This window comes from Salmo trutta, chromosome 14 (assembly GCF_901001165.1).
Source record: "Salmo trutta chromosome 14, fSalTru1.1, whole genome shotgun sequence".
NCBI classification, from domain to species: Eukaryota; Metazoa; Chordata; class Actinopteri; order Salmoniformes; family Salmonidae; genus Salmo; species Salmo trutta.
In genome coordinates, this window is record NC_042970.1 from 12,296,613 (window position 1) to 12,315,146 (window position 18,534).

The 18,534-nt window shown below is 42.9% G+C and overlaps 1 protein-coding gene across 2 annotated transcripts in view; it reads right to left on the reverse strand.

Annotated features, from left to right (window-relative positions):
- Positions 1–17,347, reverse strand: part of LOC115207404 (synaptotagmin-2) — a 49,875-nt gene extending 32,528 nt beyond the window's left edge. The window contains exon 1 of one of the 2 annotated variants that reach the window (XM_029774466.1): positions 16,971–17,347. The gene's annotated coding sequence lies outside the window, so the exon portion shown is untranslated. The remainder of the gene's footprint in view (positions 1–16,970) is intronic. The other variant, XM_029774468.1, reaches the window with a different exon arrangement.
- Between the last annotated feature and the right edge of the window lie 1,187 nt (positions 17,348–18,534).

The window sequence follows — 18,534 nt, forward strand, 5'->3', positions numbered from 1 at the left end:
AAGCTAATTAAGACTCACATGCTGTTACCCATCAACATCAAACAAATATTGCAGTAGGCCTGTAAGATGAAGTCAGGGTGGAGTTGTGAATACAGTGTTAGATGGTACTACAGTACATATAGACAGTGGCGACGAACCAGATTCGACCAGTCACCGTTCTAACTGTATCGATTCAGCAGCTCTAGTATGATGGTGCCGTTTGACAAGCCATTCTGCAAGGTCATAGTGCATAGAAAACATAACAGTGGTCTGGAGCTCCAGAATTATTGATCCCTGAGGGTTCCCGTTCCCCCCTTCTGCCGTATGGGATTACCGCACCCCCTCCCCTCCCTCGTCCCCCTGCCCCCCTCCCCTCCTGCACCTCAAAACCATATCAACCACAGTGCATCTATCTGTGAGAGAAACTCTCTCAACCTGGACCCAGATCCACATGAGTGGTTCAGTTCAGCCGTGGGGACTGCTAAGCTACGACATGATAACAACCAAGTGAAGTCAAAGAGAGAGAAAGTAAACCCGGGCCGTAGTGTTAATGTGTGGTTGTGCTGAGTTGCATGCAGTGGGCTTCTAGTCATCAATGTTATTTGGACCACGTTTCACTTCCCTCCGCTGTGACGGCAAAGAGGATGGGCACTGCATCCTTTCCAGATCCTGCAGGCAGCACTGCAATGCAGGGGTGTAACGTACAAAGATGAAGCTCTCTCTCTCTCTCTCTCTCTCTCTCTCTCTCTCTCTCTCTCTCTCTCTCTCTCTCTCTCTCTCATGCACACTTACAGAGAAAGATTGTTATGTTGATCCCCTCTGATTAAGTTACCTTTTGATGTAATTGACCAGAAAGTCTGTTTATATCTCTGTAATAAGAGCACGTAGGCCAGTCCTAAAATGGCCACATGATGTCAGCAGGGGCAGCTAGTAAAAGTTAGAGAGAGAAAAAAAAGAACTGGTGCTCATTTACAAAATTGAATTCCTGACTGGCAAGAACCACTCCCGTTATTATACAAATAAAGGCCCACGATAAAGTAAAAATATATATTAAAGGAGGAGTTTGATACACAAACACACACACACACAAACGTGTCTCTCCGGGCCCCTCATAATGCTGACAGTGCAACTACAAGACAGCCAAGAATGCAACTAGGGAGGTGTAGTCTACAAATGGCAGTAATGTGCAGATAGTATCACAGTGAACCAGCAGCAGTAGTCTCAACAGTAAGACAGTAGCATTGTAGTTAGCTCTGAACTGACAGTGTTTGACTGATGATATCATTGTTACAGTTTGACCTGAAGCTGATACACTAGACTGGGTATACAAACATGTAATAACCTTTTCTCTGGGTCTAACACACTACAGTTACTTTTACATTCACAGATCATCTCTGTAACAGTAGCAAATCAGTTATCAGTGGGGCTGATCAAGAAGGTCGGGGACTCCGTTGAGAAGACTTGTCTAGTTCCAGGTTATCTGCTCAGGTATGTTATGGGTCAGCGTTCATGTAAAAGGTGTGAGATTATTTGATGCTTATAATTGAGTCAGAAACAGACAGAGCCTGGATCCATTTGAAAACACCAGTCTCAACATCAACAGTGAAGACTTCCTCTGTCCAGTGTCTGTGTTCTTTTTCCCATCTTAATCTTTTCTTTTTATTGGCCAGTCTGAGATATGGCTTTTTCTTTGCAACTCTGCCTAGAAGGCCAGCATCCCAGAGTCGCCTCTTCACTGTTGACATTGAGACTGGTGATTTGCGGGTACTATTTAATGAAGCTGCCAGTTAAGGACTTGTGAGGCGTCTGTTTCTCAAGCTAAACTTTTAAAATAATAAACTTGGATTAGCTAACACAACGTGCCAGTGGAACACAGGAGTGATGGTTGCTGATAATGGGCCTCTGTACGCCTATGTAGATATTCTAAAAAATCTGATGTTTCCAGCTACAATAGTCATTTACCACATTAACAATGTCTACACTGTATTTCTAATCAATTTGATTTTAATAGACAAAAAAATTGCTTTTCTTTCAAAAACAAGGGCATTTCTAAGTGACCCCAAACTTTTGAACAGTAGTGTATATATTATAAAAAATGTTGCTACTGTAGGTAGTGTTAGCTAGCGCGAGTCGGCTGTACGTGTGCCAAAACCCCAGTATTTTTCTTCCTATAGTTTGTTCGCCATTGTCACGATTGTTTGAATGGACGGACCAAGGCGTAGCGTGTGTTAAGTTCCACATCTTTTATTTAAGTGAAACTTTCAAACAAGAAGCAAGAAACAAGAAATGAAACATAAAGTAACATCGTGCTACCTGCACATACACAAACAATATCCCACAACCCAGGTGGGAACAATGGAGAACTTAAGTATGATCCCCAATTAGAGACAACGAACATCAGCTGCCTCTAATTGGGAACCATACCAAGAGCACCAACATAGAAATGAAAAGACTAGAACACCCCCTAGTCCCGCCCTGACCTACAACACCATAGAGAACCAAGGGCTCTTGGTTGGGCGTGACAGTCGTCTTCTTTTTAAATAATGGGCAAAAATGTTTTCAGCACTTTAATTTACCTAACTGATCAAAAATCGTTTTCGCATGCTCTCTCCTCTCTCCGCAGTAGACATACAGTATAGTGAGCAATATATTTGGAACATCAAATCGCAATAAAAAAATCGCAGTATCGAATCGCAATAAATACAGAATCTGGAGAATCGCGAGAATCGCAATACATATCATATTGGCACCTAAGTGGCGTGATAATATTGTATCATGAGGTCCCTGGCCAGCCCTACTGTATTGTACTGTACTCTACTGTACTGAACATATCTACTTTACTGTACTATACTGGACTGTACTGAACTCGATTCTACTGTGCTGTACTGTGATGCCCAAACTTGTGAAACATAGATGTGTATGATTGTTTCAGATTTAGTCTGGTCCAGACCAACAAAATGTGGTCTTGTTTGGTGGTGGAGTTCATTACAATATTAACTAATGCGTAGAATAATACCCAAATATGCAAAATAAGGATATTGCATATTTCTATCTTTGTGTACCAATTCAGGATACATCACCATGAAGATAATGATATTCATATCCATAATTATGCAGTTCTGTATTGTACAGATCAGGGACCCATTATGTAATTCCGGGACCGTAATTCCGTTACCGGATGTAAATCCACTTCACCTACCACCTACTTCACCTACCAAAATATTTTCTTTCAAACTCAAGGTGTAAAGTCATAGCTGACACCCAATTCTTTCTGCAGACATCCTGGAATCTTAATTCAGATTTTTGGGAAAACTTGGTTGCATAAAAAACTGAGGGAGATTTTACTGTAATTCTGTTACCAAACTTTTAATTTGCACAGTTTTGGTGAAATTTTCTATGTAAATTGTTCAAAGTAGTCCTTATGCATAGTTGTATGGTTTGTTAAACTTTTACATCAATGGTTTTTGCTTGGCATACATTTTAAAGTGAAATTAATCTGAGTCAAAATGTAATTCGGTTACTGTGGAATTGCCCTTTTTTATGACTATGATCTCACAAAGTACGAGGAAAGGAAGGGTGTTTACCTGAATCAGGCCAAATACCCAGGACGTGAAAGACAATGTTCTACTTACTGTGTTTGGACTAGATTGTACACCTGGAACATTGTATGGTGTAGGCTAATGCTGTAAAGCTGTTGTGATCAGCCATATTGGTAAATGCCTCAATGTCAAGCAAGAAGAAGTAACATTGAGGAACTATCGGTCCATCTTCATTCCTCTTTAATGTATATCATACATATAGCACCGCATGTACATCACAGAAAAGTCAAAAGGAGAACGATCGAGCTGTCACAACACAGACATATAATATCAGACTCCTTAATATGAAACTATTGGAAAATGAAGCAGACATTTACTAATTACGCTCTTCCTTATTAAAATCTCCTGTCTCCAACTGTAATTAAATGTATTGACCTGAGAATTCTATTATAATTAACTAAGATCAATTGTGAAATAAGAGGAGTCATTTTCAATTACTCTTTCACATAAACCTACTTTATAAGATGACCTACCAAACATCCAACCACTTGGAAGACTAAAGGATATGATTATGTGAAACGTAACATTCTCTGATCATTAAAAGTAATAGATGTATTCATATACACTCTACCGCATGGGGCACTGCATGCCTGAACTTCTTTATCATCATCAACAGAATACTATAGGCTAGTCACCATCTGGTGACATAACTAGTTCTAAAATAATATAGGCTAGTCACCACCTGGTGACATAACTAGTTCTAAAATACTATAGGCTAGTCACCACCTGGTGACATAACTAGTTCTAAAATACTATAGGCTAGTCACCACCTGGTGACATAACTAGTTCTAGAGTACTATAGGCTAGTCACCATCTGGTGACATAACTAGTTCTAAAATAATATAGGCTAGTCACCACCTGGTGACATAACTAGTTCTAAAATACTATAGGCTAGTCACCACCTGGTGACATAACTAGTTCTAGAGTACTATAGGCTAGTCACCACCTGGTGACATAACTAGTTCTAGAATACTATAGGCTAGTCACCACCCGGTGACATAACTAGTTCTAGAGTACTATAGGCTAGTCACCACCTGGTGACATAACTAGTTATAGAATACTATAGGCTAGTCACCACCTGGTGACATAACTAGTTCTAGAGTACTATAGGCTAGTCACCACCTGGTGACATAACTAGTTCTAGAATACTATAGGCTAGTCACCACCTGGTGACATAACTAGTTCTAGAATACTATAGGCTAGTCACCACCTGGTGACATAACTAGTTCTAGAATACTATAGGCTAGTCACCACCTGGTGACATAACTAGTTCTAGAATACTATAGGCTAGTCACCACCTGGTGACATAACTAGTTCTAGAATACTATAGGCTAGTCACCACCTGGTGACATAACTAGTTCTAAAATACTATAGGCTAGTCACCACCTGGTGACATAACTAGTTCTAGAATACTATAGGCTAGTCACCACCTGGTGACATAACTAGTTCTAGAATACTATAGGCTAGTCACCACCTGGTGACATAACTAGTTCTAGAATACTATAGGCTGTCTCCACCTGGTGACATAACTAGTTCTAGAATACTATAGGCTAGTCACCACCTGGTGACATAACTAGTTCTAGAATACTATAGGCTGTCCCCACCTGGTGACATAACTAGTTCTAGAATACTATAGGCTGTCCCCACCTGGTGACATAACTAGTTCTAAAATACTAAAGGCTGTCCCCACCTGGTGACATAACTAGTTCTAAAATACTATAGGCTAGTCCCCACCTGGTGACATAACTAGTTTTAGAATACTATAGGCTGTCCCCACCTGGTGACATAACTAGTTCTAAAATACTATAGGCTGTCCCCACCTGGTGACATAACTAGTTCTAAAATACTATAGGCTGTCCCCACCTGGTGACATAACTAGTTCTAGAATACAATAGGCTGTCCCCACCTGGTGACATAACTAGTTTTAGAATACTATAGGCTAGTCACCACCTAGTGACATAACTAGTTCTAGAATACTATAGGCTGTCCCCACCTGGTGACATAACTAGTTCTAGAATACTATAGGCTCTTCCCATCTGGTGACATAACTAGTTCTAGAATACTATAGGCTGTCCCCACCTGGTGACATAAGTAGTTTTAGAATACTATAGGCTAGTCACCACCCGGTGACATAACTAGTTTTAGAATACTATAGGCTAGTCACCACCTGGTGACATAACCAGTTCTAGAATACTATAGGCTAGTCACCACCTGGTGACATAACTAGTTCTAGAATACTATAGGCTAGTCACCACCTGGTGACATAACTAGTTCTAGAATACTATAGGCTAGTCACCACCTGGTGACATAACTAGTTTTAGAATACTATAGGCTAGTCACCACCTAGTGACATAACTAGTTTTAGAACACTATAGGCTGTCCCCACCTGGTGACATAACTAGTTCTAGAATAGTATAGGCTGTCCCCACCTGGTGACATAACTAGTTCTAGAATACTATAGGCTGTCCCCACCTAGTGACAGAACTAGTTCTAGAATACTATAGGCTAGTCACCACCTGGTGACATAACTAGTTCTAGAATACTATAGGCTGTCCCCACCTGGTGACATAACTAGTTCTAGAATACTATAGGCTGTCCCCACCTGGTGACATAACTAGTTCTAAAATACTATAGGCTAGTCACCACCTGGTGACATAACTAGTTCTAGCATACTATAGGCTGTCCCCACCTGGTGACATAACTAGTTCTAGAATACTATAGGCTGTCCCCACCTGGTGACATAACTAGTTCTAGAATACTATAGGCTAGTCACCACCTGGTGACATAACTAGTTCTAGAATACTGTAGGCTAGTCACCACCTGGTGACATAACTAGTTCTAAAATACTATAGGCTAGTCACCACCTGGTGACATAACTAGTTCTAGAATACTATAGGCTAGTCACCACCTGGTGACATAACTAGTTCTAGAATACTGTAGGCTAGTCACCACCTGGTGACATAACTAGTTCTAAAATACTATAGGCTAGTCACCACCTGGTGACATAACTAGTTTTAGAATACTATAGGCTAGTCACCACCTAGTGACATAACTAGTTTTAGAACACTATAGGCTGTCCCCACCTGGTGACATAACTAGTTCTAGATTTGGGTATTATATCAATGATGTAAAACATATAGGCATCAACAATCAAACTTGCTGATTATGTCAGAGTTTTTTTTTTCTCAAGATGTCAATAATGACAATATAGCATCACAACTGCTGAGTAGGGCCATACGTTTTCCTGGCCAGGAAATTTGTTCAGGGAAAACTGAAGGCCTTACTGAAAACTTAAGACTATGAACCTGGTTTAGTGCCCTCTTTTTAAGTTATCATTCCACATGCTGCTTCGTGCCACCAACTACAATGCCTGTACAGATCTGTGCAATCGCCAGTCCTTCTGTGGCAGGCTGGCAACTATGCAAATGCTTTCCCTTTTGTAATAAAAAAATGCAAGCACTGGGGAAAATCAGAAAGTGTTAGATCAAAAAATTGCAGCATGTCATTTCAGCAGCATGACATCCAGACGTACAAGGACAACAAGGACAACACAGGACAAAGATACTTGTCCATCTTCAAGAGAAATGCTTGTCCACAGTTGCTATCTTCAAGAGAAATGCTTGTCCACAGTTGCTATCTTCAAGAGAAATGCTTGTCCACAGTTGCTATCTTCAAGAGAAATGGTTGTCTACAGTTGCTATCTTCAAGAGAAATGTTTGTCTACAGTTGCTATCTTCAAGAGAAATTGAAAAGCAGTGAACAAAGCCAACAGTAATCTCACTGATCTAAAAGTGCACTTCCCAGTGAATTCTATCAAGTATGTTGTGCCAGACCAGTACTTTATAGTATGTACTGTATGCCATGATGATTTACAATAACTTATTTCAGCTTGCAAAACACACCAAAATCTTCCGGCATTTTGTCCTCTCTACAGTGATCTTCATGATATTTATCTAGATCATGTGTACTACCCACTGCAATATTCTATAGAAGGAGTAAGACATTGGTACTGTATTTTAAACTTGATATAGCTAGTCAAAACACTAACTCAACTAACTGGGTACTAACGGTAATAGCTATACTGGATATTAATACAATAACTAACTAACCCAAGCAATTGGAAGAAGTCACATTTCAGGTAAAAATAGTTGCCTCCAGTAAATAAATTGGCTGGGTCAAGAATTAAAGACAGGAAATGATTTTGAACATGATTCATATTCAGGACTATTATTATAAATTAGTAATGTCTCAGGACAGGATCTGTCATTGTGAGAGGCTGACAGTCCCTCCATCCCAACACCATCACAGGCCCTCCATCCCAACACCATCACAGTCCCTCCATCCCAACACCATCACAGTCCCTCCATCCCAACACCATCACAGTCCCTCCCTCCATCCCATCACCATCACAGTCCCTCCATCCCATCACCATCACAGTCCCTCCATCCCAACACCATCACAGTCCGTCCATCCCATCCCCATCACAGTCCCTCCATCCCAACACCATCACAGTCCGTCCATCCCAACACCATCACAGTCCCTCCATCCCATCACCATCACAGTCCGTCCATCCCAACACCATCACAGTCCCTCCATCCCAACACCATCACAGTCCGTCCATCCCATCACCATCACAGTCCCTCCATCCCATCACCATCACAGTCCCTCCATCCCAACACCATCACAGTCCCTCCATCCCAACACCATCACAGTCCCTCCATCCCAACACCATCACAGAGCCTCTGTCTCCTCTGTCTTTCCAAGGTTGCTCAAATTAGGCCAGTCAGACGTTTTGACTCTTTCTTACCCTCTTGGCTGCTCTTGGTTTAGTTTTCTCTCTCTCTCTCTCTCTCTCTCTCTCTCTCTCTCTCTCTCTCACACACACACACACACACACATGCATGCACGCGCACACGCGCACACACACACACACACACACACACACACACACACACACACACACACACACACACACACACACACACACACACACGCACACACACACACACTCCCTCTCTCTCTCTCTCTCCCTCTCTCACACACACACTTTCTCTCTATCTCTCACGCACACACGCCCTCTCTCATATACACTCTCCCTCCATCTCTCATTTTCTGTCTATTATACACACGCTCATTATTTTTGTGCTTCCTGCTGGTACCTAAAATAGCTTGACCGACTAGAGCTGGTTGAAACAGTTAGAGATGGGCTAGGGGGAGAGGATAAAGGAGAGAGAGAGAGAGAGAGAGAGAGAGAGAGAGAGAGAGAGAGAGAGAGAGAGCTCAGTCTGAATTCATCACCCTACACAAAGAGCAGAGCGTGTTGCCCCATTCAACGGATCTGGGGCAACTTGACTGAGTAGGCTACTGAGGGAAAGGCCTTCCATAAGGGACTGACTAATTAACTGATCTCTTTGCACCCCATTTATCTGCCTTTTATCTGCTCTCTCAACAATGTCAGTGCTGATTTGAATAGATTTTGTGTTTTTTAGTGATTTTTCTGTATTGCTAAGGAAACTGGAGAACCACTAGTATTCAATAGACTGAATCCTTCAATGATGAAAGTTAATGCTGCGCCAGCAATTACATCATCAGCAGGAGGCCTGCATCATATCTTAGGAACTTATATAAAACAAACTAAACTCTGTCTGGACATCCTCTATTTTCTGCTTCAGCAGCTCACCAGGATTTCTTGCTTGAGAGACAGAGGAAGAGCAAGGAAGACAAATTGGCATCATTATCGAAGGATGATTCTCAGCATTTCCTCACAAAGAGTCAGAATACCCTCCCTGTCTCTTCAGGCTGTCCGTGGTCAGTACATAGTCAATATTCTTAACTTAGAGCATTCCATGTGGGATGGATACATTCTCAGTCTCACTCAATTATTTGTAGATAGTATGTACAATGTTGCTATTCTGAGATCTTTGCACCCACATTGTGGTGATGCACAAGTCTATAATTGAAGATCTGCATTCTGACCAATAGGGGGCAGTGAAGTTGAGCTGTCCTTATTTAACAGAGGTGGGTAAATGTTATATGATATAGTTTCGATTGCTGTTTGCCCATCAACATGGCTGCATAGATTTCTCAGATCATGGTTTTACACGTCATTGATGGAACTTTAGTTAGATTACCTGCATGCATCAACCAGATGTAGTGAAGTACAGGGTGAAGCTCTTTCTGCAATAGTTGCCCACCCCAGTCAATGGAGTTTGTGCTGATGTGGACTCAACTCAGCTATGAGAATTCTCAGCTATACGTCCTCCTCTCTCACCTCTTGAGCTTCCAACTCTGCTGGCATACAACATAGACAGCATATCTTTCTAACAGTTAGGGAAAACAACACAGACATAGCAACAGGCCTGATTGTTCAGGCTCACTGTGGCTCTCATCACACATATTAATCAAATCAAATCAAATTGTACTGGCCACATACACATATTTAGCAGATGTTATTGCGGGTGTAGCAGCATGCTTGTGTTCCTAGCTCCAACAGTGCAGTAATATCTAACGATTCACAACAATACCCACAAAACTAAAAGTAAAGTAATGAAATTAAGAAATATATAAATATTAGGACGAGCAATGTCGGAGTGGCGTTGACTAGAATACAGTAGAAGAGAATACGGTATATACATATAAGATGAGTAAAGCAGTATGTAAACATTATTCAAGTGACTAGTGTTCCAGGGCAGCAGCCTCTAAGTTACAGGTTTGAGTAACCGGGGGGGAAGCTGGCTAGTGATGGCTATTTAACAGTCTGATGGCCTTGAGATAGAAGCTGTTTTTCAGTCTCTCGGTCCTTGCTTTGATGCACCTGTACTGACCTCGCCTTCTAGATGGTAGCGGGGTGAACAGGCCGTGGCTCGGGTGGTTGATGTCCTTGATGATCATTTTGGCCTTCCTGTGACACTGGGTGCTGTAGGTGTCCTGGAGGGCAGGCAGTATGCCCCCGGTGAAATGTTGGACAGACCGCACCATCCTCTGGAGAGCCCTGTGGTTGCGGGCGTGGCAGTTACCGTACCAGGCGGTGATACAGCCTGACAGGATGCTCTCAATTGTGCATCTGTAAAAGTTTGTGAGGGTCTTCGGGGACAAGCCAAATTTCTTCATCCTCCTGATGTTGAAGAGGCGCTATTGCACCTTCTTCACCACACTGTCTGTGTGAGTGGACCATTTCAGATCATCAGTGATGTGTACGCCGAGGAACTTCAAGCTTTTCACGTTCTCCACTGTGGTCCTGCCAATGTGGAAAGGGGTGTGCTCCCTCTGCTTTTTCCTGAAGTCCACGATCAGCTCCTTCTTTTAGTTGACATTGATGGAGAGGTTATTTTCCTGCCACCACTCCGCCAGGGCCCTCACCTCCTCCCTGTAGGCTTTCTCGTCATTGTTGGTAATCAGGCCTACTATGGTTGTGTCGTCTGCAAACTTGATGATTGTGGCCACGCAGTCATGGGTGAACAGGGAGTACAGGAGGGGGCTGAGTATTTACCCTTGTGGGGCCCCTGGGTTGAGGACCAGTGAAGTGAAGGTGTTGTTTCCTACCTTCACCACCCGGGAGCTGGCCCATCAGGAAGTCCAAGACTGGGTTGCACAGGGCGGGTTTCAGATCCAGGGCCCCGAGCCTGATGATGAGCTTGGAGGGTACTATGGTGTTGAAGGCTGAGTTATAGTCAATGAACAGCATTCTTTCATATGTATTCCTCTTGTCCAGGTGGGTAGGGCAGTGTGAAATGCAATAGCAATTGAATCGTCTGTGGATCTATTGAGGCGGCAAGCAAATTGAAGTGGGTCTGGTGTGTAAGGACCTTAACTAGCCTCTCAAACCACTTCATGATGACAGAAGCAATTGTCATGTAGTTCAGTTACCTTTGCTTTCTTGGGACAGGAAATTGGGGACAGCAGACTGGGATAGGGAGAAATTGAATATGTCTGTAAACACTCCAGCCAGCTGGTCTGCGCATGCTCTGAGGATGTGGCTAGGGATGCCATCTGGGCCGGCAGCCTTGCAAAGGTTAACACGTTTAAATATTTTACTTACGTCAGCCATGGAGAATGACAGCCCACAGTCCTTGTGAGGGGCCCTTTTTGAAGGCACTGTGTTATCCTCAATGCGGGCAAAAGGTGTTTTGCTTATCTGGGAGCAAGATGTCGGTGTCCACAACGTGGCTGGTTTTCCCTTTGTAATCCGTGATTGTCTGTAGACCCTGCCACGTACGTCTCATGTCTGAGCCGTTGAATTGCGACTCCACTTTGTCTCTGTACTGCCGTTTTGCCTGTTTGATTGCTTTATGGAGGGAATAACTACACTGTTTTTATTCGACCATATTCCCAGTCACCTTGCCATGGTTAAATGCGTTGGTTCACGCTTTCAGTTTAGCGAGAATACTGCCATCTATCCTCGGTTTCCGGTTTGGGTAAGTTTTAATAGTCACAGTGGGAAAAACATCCCCTATACACTTCCTGATGAACTCAGACACCGTGTCCGTGTATACATCAATGTTAATATCTGAGGCTATCCAGAACATATCCCTGTCTGCATGATCAAAACATTCTTGAAGCATGGATTCCGATTGGTCAGACCAGCATTGAATAGACCTTCCTGTTTGAGTTTCTGCCTATAGGAAAGGAGGAGCAAAATGGAGTCGTGATCTTATTTGCTGAAGGGAGGGCAGAAGAGGGCCTTGTAGGCATCCCGGAAGAGAGAATAGCAGTGGTCGAATGTTTTCCCAGCGTGAGTACTACAGTCAATGTGTTGATAGAACATCGATAGCATTTTCCTCAAATTTGCTTTGTTAAAATCCCCAACTACAATAAATGTTGTCTCAGTATATGTGTTTTCCAGTTTGCATAAAGTCCAGTGTAGTTCTTTGAGGGCCGTCTGGGTATCGGCTTGAGGGGGAATATACATGGCTGTGACTATAACCAAAGAGAATTCTCTTGGGAGGTAAAACAGTCGGCGTTTTATTGTGTGGTATTCTAGGTTGGGTGAACAAAAGGACTTCAGTTTCTGTACGTTATCACAATCACACCATGAGTGGTTAATCATGAAACATACACCAAGCCCTTCTTCCAGGGGAGTTCTTTATTCCTGTCTGCGCGATGTACTGAGAACCCAGCTGGCTGTATGGACAGTATATCCGGAGAGAGCCATGATTCCATGAAACGGAGTATACTACAGTCCCTGATGTCTCTCTGGAAGGAGATCCTCACCCTGAGCTCGTCTACTTTATTATCCAGAGGCTGAACATTAGCGAGTAATATATTCGGAAGCGGAAGCGGTGGATGGTGTGCCTGCCTCCTGAGTCGGTGATCAGTGCTTGATCAGTGCTTACTGGGACAGCAGGGTTTGGTCTACACTACTCTGATCTGGAACAATGAAAGCTGCATGGTTGTCTCTCCCTCCAACTATGAGATGATGGGGAGTTCTCTAACCAACCCTCAGTCACTAGTTATTCAATCATTAGAGCAGGGGTATTCAACCGGGGATCCGTGGCCCCCTAGGAGTCCGCGGAGGTACTGCAGGGGTTGGCAAAAATATACATACATTAAAAAATATATATATATTTTTTGTTTTAATGTTTTTGTGAATATCGCTACCAACAACATAATAAACTACTTGTGAATTACATACCTACAGTAGAAAAGAGGAGAATATCTTCTTTCAAAAAATGTAAATAATTTCACAACTCCTAATATTACATTTTACATTTACATTTTAGTCATCGAGCAGACGCTTTTATCCAGAGCTACTTAGAGTAGTGAATTTCATTTATGCATTTTTTTTTTTTGTACTGGCCCCCCGTGGGAATCGAACCCACAACCCCGGCATTGCACACACCATGCTGGCGTTGCAAACACCATGCTCTACCAACTGAGCCAATTACACTCACTGGAGTATCTAACATAGGCTTTTAAAAAGCACCCATGAATAGGCTGCTGGCTGCTGGTACGCTTCTTGACTTGGACATACGTTTGCAAATACATAGCTAACCTTTGTTTAACCAGCTAAACAGCTGCTCTTAGTGAAAATGTGTTTGGAGTTTTCTTTCCAGCTAATAGGCTATGTTACAGTTTACACTTCCTCTTCCAATTATAATGTGGGGAGGTCAAAATAATGAAAAACTATCTACCAAATCTATTCACTTTAAAATGATGATTACTTCTAATTGCCATTATCATTCACCTGATTATAAGACAAGACGTATGATGGGGGCCGCTGGGTCACCGGTTTGCCTAGAAGGGTGACCCTGGACAAGAGCATGTTTTATCATTCAAAAGATCATAGATTCAGAGTCGGTTTACTGTTAGCAGTGCATGAAACAACAAGAAACACAGATATGATAGTCTGTGCTAACATTCCACTCCTTGCCTTGTAATGCAAGACAAGGAGTGGAACGGAGTGGAAGTTACCACAAACAGACTGGATTTCAGGCTAGATATGACACTTAAAGCAAGTAGAACAAAGCATTTTGGGATTGTTCAAACTTTAGAATCAATACAATGTTGATGTTATGGATCCCAAAGATACAGTATGTATTATATACTATAAGGCAGAAAAAACTTAAACACTTTAATGAAAATGTAGGCCTTTATCTCTGAGTATGTGAATAACAGCAGTAGCTTGCCATAATGTGTATGCCAAATAACCTGTAGGGTGGTTTCATTATTGTCTAGAAGCAGTGACAATTGGGGTGGCAGGCAGCTAGCTTCAGTACCAGTGGACCTGGAGAGGGCGAAGAGAGGAAGATAGGACTCTGACAACATCTCATTACCTTCCTTTGTATTGTCTCTCTTCTTCTCCTCTCTCCTATCTGACCCCAGTGGCTGGCTACACAAACAAACCCTCTACCACGGCAGTAAAGCGTAAACTGACAGTGTTTGCCTGCAGTTCCCAATGAAACAAAGACAGCAAGTCAGTAACTTTTAGAGGGAAGTCCAGGCTCACTATAAAAGTAGGCTAAAAATGAATTCTTAATACATCATTGGCTCAGATGGCTGTAATATGGCTAAATGGTGGCTAAACGGTACAAAGTCCATGTTAGAGAATTACAACAGACCATTGCATTTCCAAAATTTGCATCAGTCTTACAAAAACATAGTTCCCTTTAGTCAGTTTACAATGCACATTATAAAACATACGTATGTTCTTCACAGAATGTGTTACAGAAATGTCTGCCATGGACACATGAAGACTGCCCTAGCTTATATACAGTTTGACTCACAATGAAAAATATAATCTCAGTATCATCTCAATGTGCACCTGGCATGTCATTAACAATGGAACATCTTCTGGGAGAGATCATATAAACATTTTATTACTGCACAAAATCAATCCAAGAGAGAGAGAGAGAGAGAGAGAGAGAGAGAGATGGTGGTGAAGCATCAATGCCTTTCCATTTCAGCTGCCCAACCACTCCAACGTGAAAAATAGAAGACCTATCGATGTACGGGAATATTTCTTAACTCTAATGCTTTTATGTTGACCAGGAGAAATAACAGCAATTGACCTCAACTTACAAATAAGGGTTAGGGTTAGGGTGAGGGTAACTGTAGTGTTGCCTCATTCCTTTGAAAGCCCATCCATTTTAACCAAGCAGTAAAACCCCAGACATGTCTCTCCCACTTACCCCTACGACCCAAAATAGCCCTGACTCCATTTCACTGATTTATGAACTAGCACTGGTACGTATCCCAGTATCCTCCCCCATGACATGGCCAGCTCAGCACTATTCCCTGGACAACTGTGTGTGTGTGTGTGTGTGTGTGTGTGTGTGTGTGTGTGTGTGTGTGTGTGTGTGTGTGTGTGTGTGTGTGTGTGTGTGTGTGTGTGTGTATGTGTGTGTGTGTGTGTGTTTGTGTGTGTGTGTGTGCGCGAGTGTACGCAAGTGTGCATGTGTGTGCAAGTGAGAGAGAGAGAGAGAGAGAGAAAGAGAGAGAGAGTGCTGCGGCTGTGGCTCCTCTGAATCACCTCTGCTGTGCCAGAGGAGGCGGACCCCTCTGCATCTTAACCAGGAGAGTCCCAGTACAGGCAGTCCTGTACACCGGAGGAAGCTGGTGGGAGGAGCTATAGGAGGTTCTAAACCTGGAGAGTCCCAGTCCTGTACACATAGTGGCCCTGAAGACCGACCGGCCTGAAACACCACCTGAGAACACAACAGCCCCATAGAAAGACACTCACTTGTCACCTTGGATAATGCTGCCTCTCAATACCATCAATTACATCCTGATGTGGTATGTAGAGGTTCCATCCTTATGCTAATGACTCATGACTAAAGTATGCATATGAGGAATATGGAATTGCTCGGTAGATCAGGTTTAATAACCTGATATAAACTACTGCATTTTCACTGAGGTCCACTTTTATCTGGTAAACTGTACCCTTCAGAGTGGTGTGGAAGACTTTGAAATCAACCCAAGAAAAGATACGCAGTCAACGTAGTCAATGATGATGCAATGACCTTAGGTACAAGCTACACATGGTGGAAAGGGGCGATGTGGTTAATTTGGTATGAGAAACCTAGCTTTGACATTTAATATCATTACTTTTAATCCATTACAGTACAGGGTAGCACCTCTTCAATGCATGTATGGGCTCTTTCAGAATAGCTTGTTCAGCAGAATTGACCTTGCATGCACCCCCCAGCGCAGCAGAATGTATAGTGGAACGGGGCTGTTCTTCTCATGATGTTAGTTCAAAACTGTCATCATGTCATTTTATCAACCATTTATTTGCCTTCCTTTTAGTCTACATTTAAAGATAGGAAACAAATGGACACATATCAACATGATAACTGTATATAAACTTGATATCAACAGATCAATGGAAAATTGTTTGTTTGTAAATTTCTCTCAGATTTTGGTTCAGGGTAAAAAAATGCAAAAAAAATATAGAAGGCATTTGATCAAACATTGAATTACGACTAAAACACACTCCACTGATCACTTCAGTTATAGTTGAATCAACATATTTGAAGTGAATGGTATCCATAATAAGTAGAGGACTGTGAAATATGTTGTTTCAATGTTTTCTAATGTGAAAACAGCCCCATCCCAAGTTCTACTCTCTTACACACATTTTCTACTATTATGTAACGTGATACTGCAGCACTGTATGAAGCTACGCATGAGGACTTGCCTCAATACTGAGAGAGAAAGTTCCACTGGCAGCCTCCCTTTCCCTGCAGTGTCTCTACATTAAACCAGAGGAAATTGAAACTGGGGAAGATATCATTGTCTGCTATAATTACCTTGAGCCTTTCCTCTCCCACTGCAGTCCTCTAGGTAGATGGGCAGTGTAATGAGGCTGGTTACTGCCATGACTAAATGATACATGACCACGGCACTCATCACCGATCAACAAACATGTACATACAGTAAGAAGTGACACCTTACCTGTATCAGAGAGCTGTTGTCTCCTGGAGAAAAAGAGAGAGAGGGAGGGTACTTCTGTCTGTAGTACCTGCAGGACACTTGAGATAAGGTCTTAGGAGAAGAAATGTTTGAGATGAATAGTTTTTTGGGTTTATCCCACTCTGAAGAAGATAAGCCTCTTGTAACTGCTCAGTCCCCGCAGTCACCCCCAGGGGTCTCTTCACGAAAGCCCTCTTCACACACACTGACACAAAACAGTTGCCTGTGGTGAGGAGTTAATCAGATCTGGGGAAAATGAAATGAAATACACGCGCACATTAACATTCTCTCACTGCAAATCAGCACCAGCATCAAAGCTATGTGCCGTTTCACTGCTGTATTTCCCGGCACTGCAGCCTCATTGGCTGAAGAGCTACTCAATAAAAATCCTACTTGTCATCAATTGGGTGTGGGGGGGGGGGGGTTTATGGCGTACTCTGGACTCTGCTCCTCCTCCTCTCGTTCATTTGTTCTCTCTCTACAGTACACGCAGAGGGGAATGCTGAGCTTTGAAAATTAGACGCAGGGTGAAAGGGAGGGTGGAAGGAAGGAAGGAGGGCTGGAGTGGAGAGAGAGAGAAAGGGAGAGAGAGGGAGAGGGGAGAGGGAGAGAGAGTAAGGGAGCGAAGGAGGAGTGAAGGAGAAGGTGGGATAGGGAGCAAGGGAGGGAGGAGCGAAGAAGAGGGAGGGAGAGGAAGGGAGCGAGGGAGGGAGGAGCAAAGGCTGGGAGAATCGATAAGCAGTGAGGAGAGACGTGCCGTGCAGACGCTGAGCCTGGCACAATGCAGGGGCTCAGAGAGTCTGGCCGTAGGTGCTGCTCTCTCCTCTCGGAGACGCTGTCTCTATGCAGGACCAGAGTGCAGTGAGGTGTGTGAAGCGAGAGAAGGGGGGGAGTTCTTCCAGCAGCGGTTGCCATGACGCTACAGCAAACTCTGCTAGAGTAAAAAGGGCTCTGATCTGTGTCTCTTTTTTCCTTATTCACACAGCTAATATGCACTGAGTGAATTATTTAAGATGCCAGAGGGAAGGAGGGTGGGGTAAGCTACATGGGTACCACAGCTCACTGCATCTTGATGCCTCAGGGGAGATGCTCAGCCTGTAGGACTGACTGACTAACTGACCGACTGACTGACTGCCTGACTGCCTGTGTTCACAAGACTATTATCTATAAACCAATGAGCTATAACGCAGTAATAGTATGACAATAAAAACAGTCATTTGAGTCCTAAGGTGACTACAAGGAGACACTATGACAGGGCTACATTTTTATACATTTTTTCAATTTGATTTAACTAGGCAAGTCAGTTAAGAACAAATTCTTATTTTCAATGACGGCCTAGGAACAGTGGGTTAACTGCCTTGTTCAGGGGCAGAACGACAGATATTGCAACCTTTCGGTCCAAGTCCAACGCTTTAACCACTAAGCTACCTGCCAGCCCATGGTTTCTAAACCGTTTGCGTTCTGTACAATTGTGAATAATGGTCTTATTCTTCATCAATAATTCATTTCTTCATATGCCTTATATTTGTAGAAAGGCATATGGCAG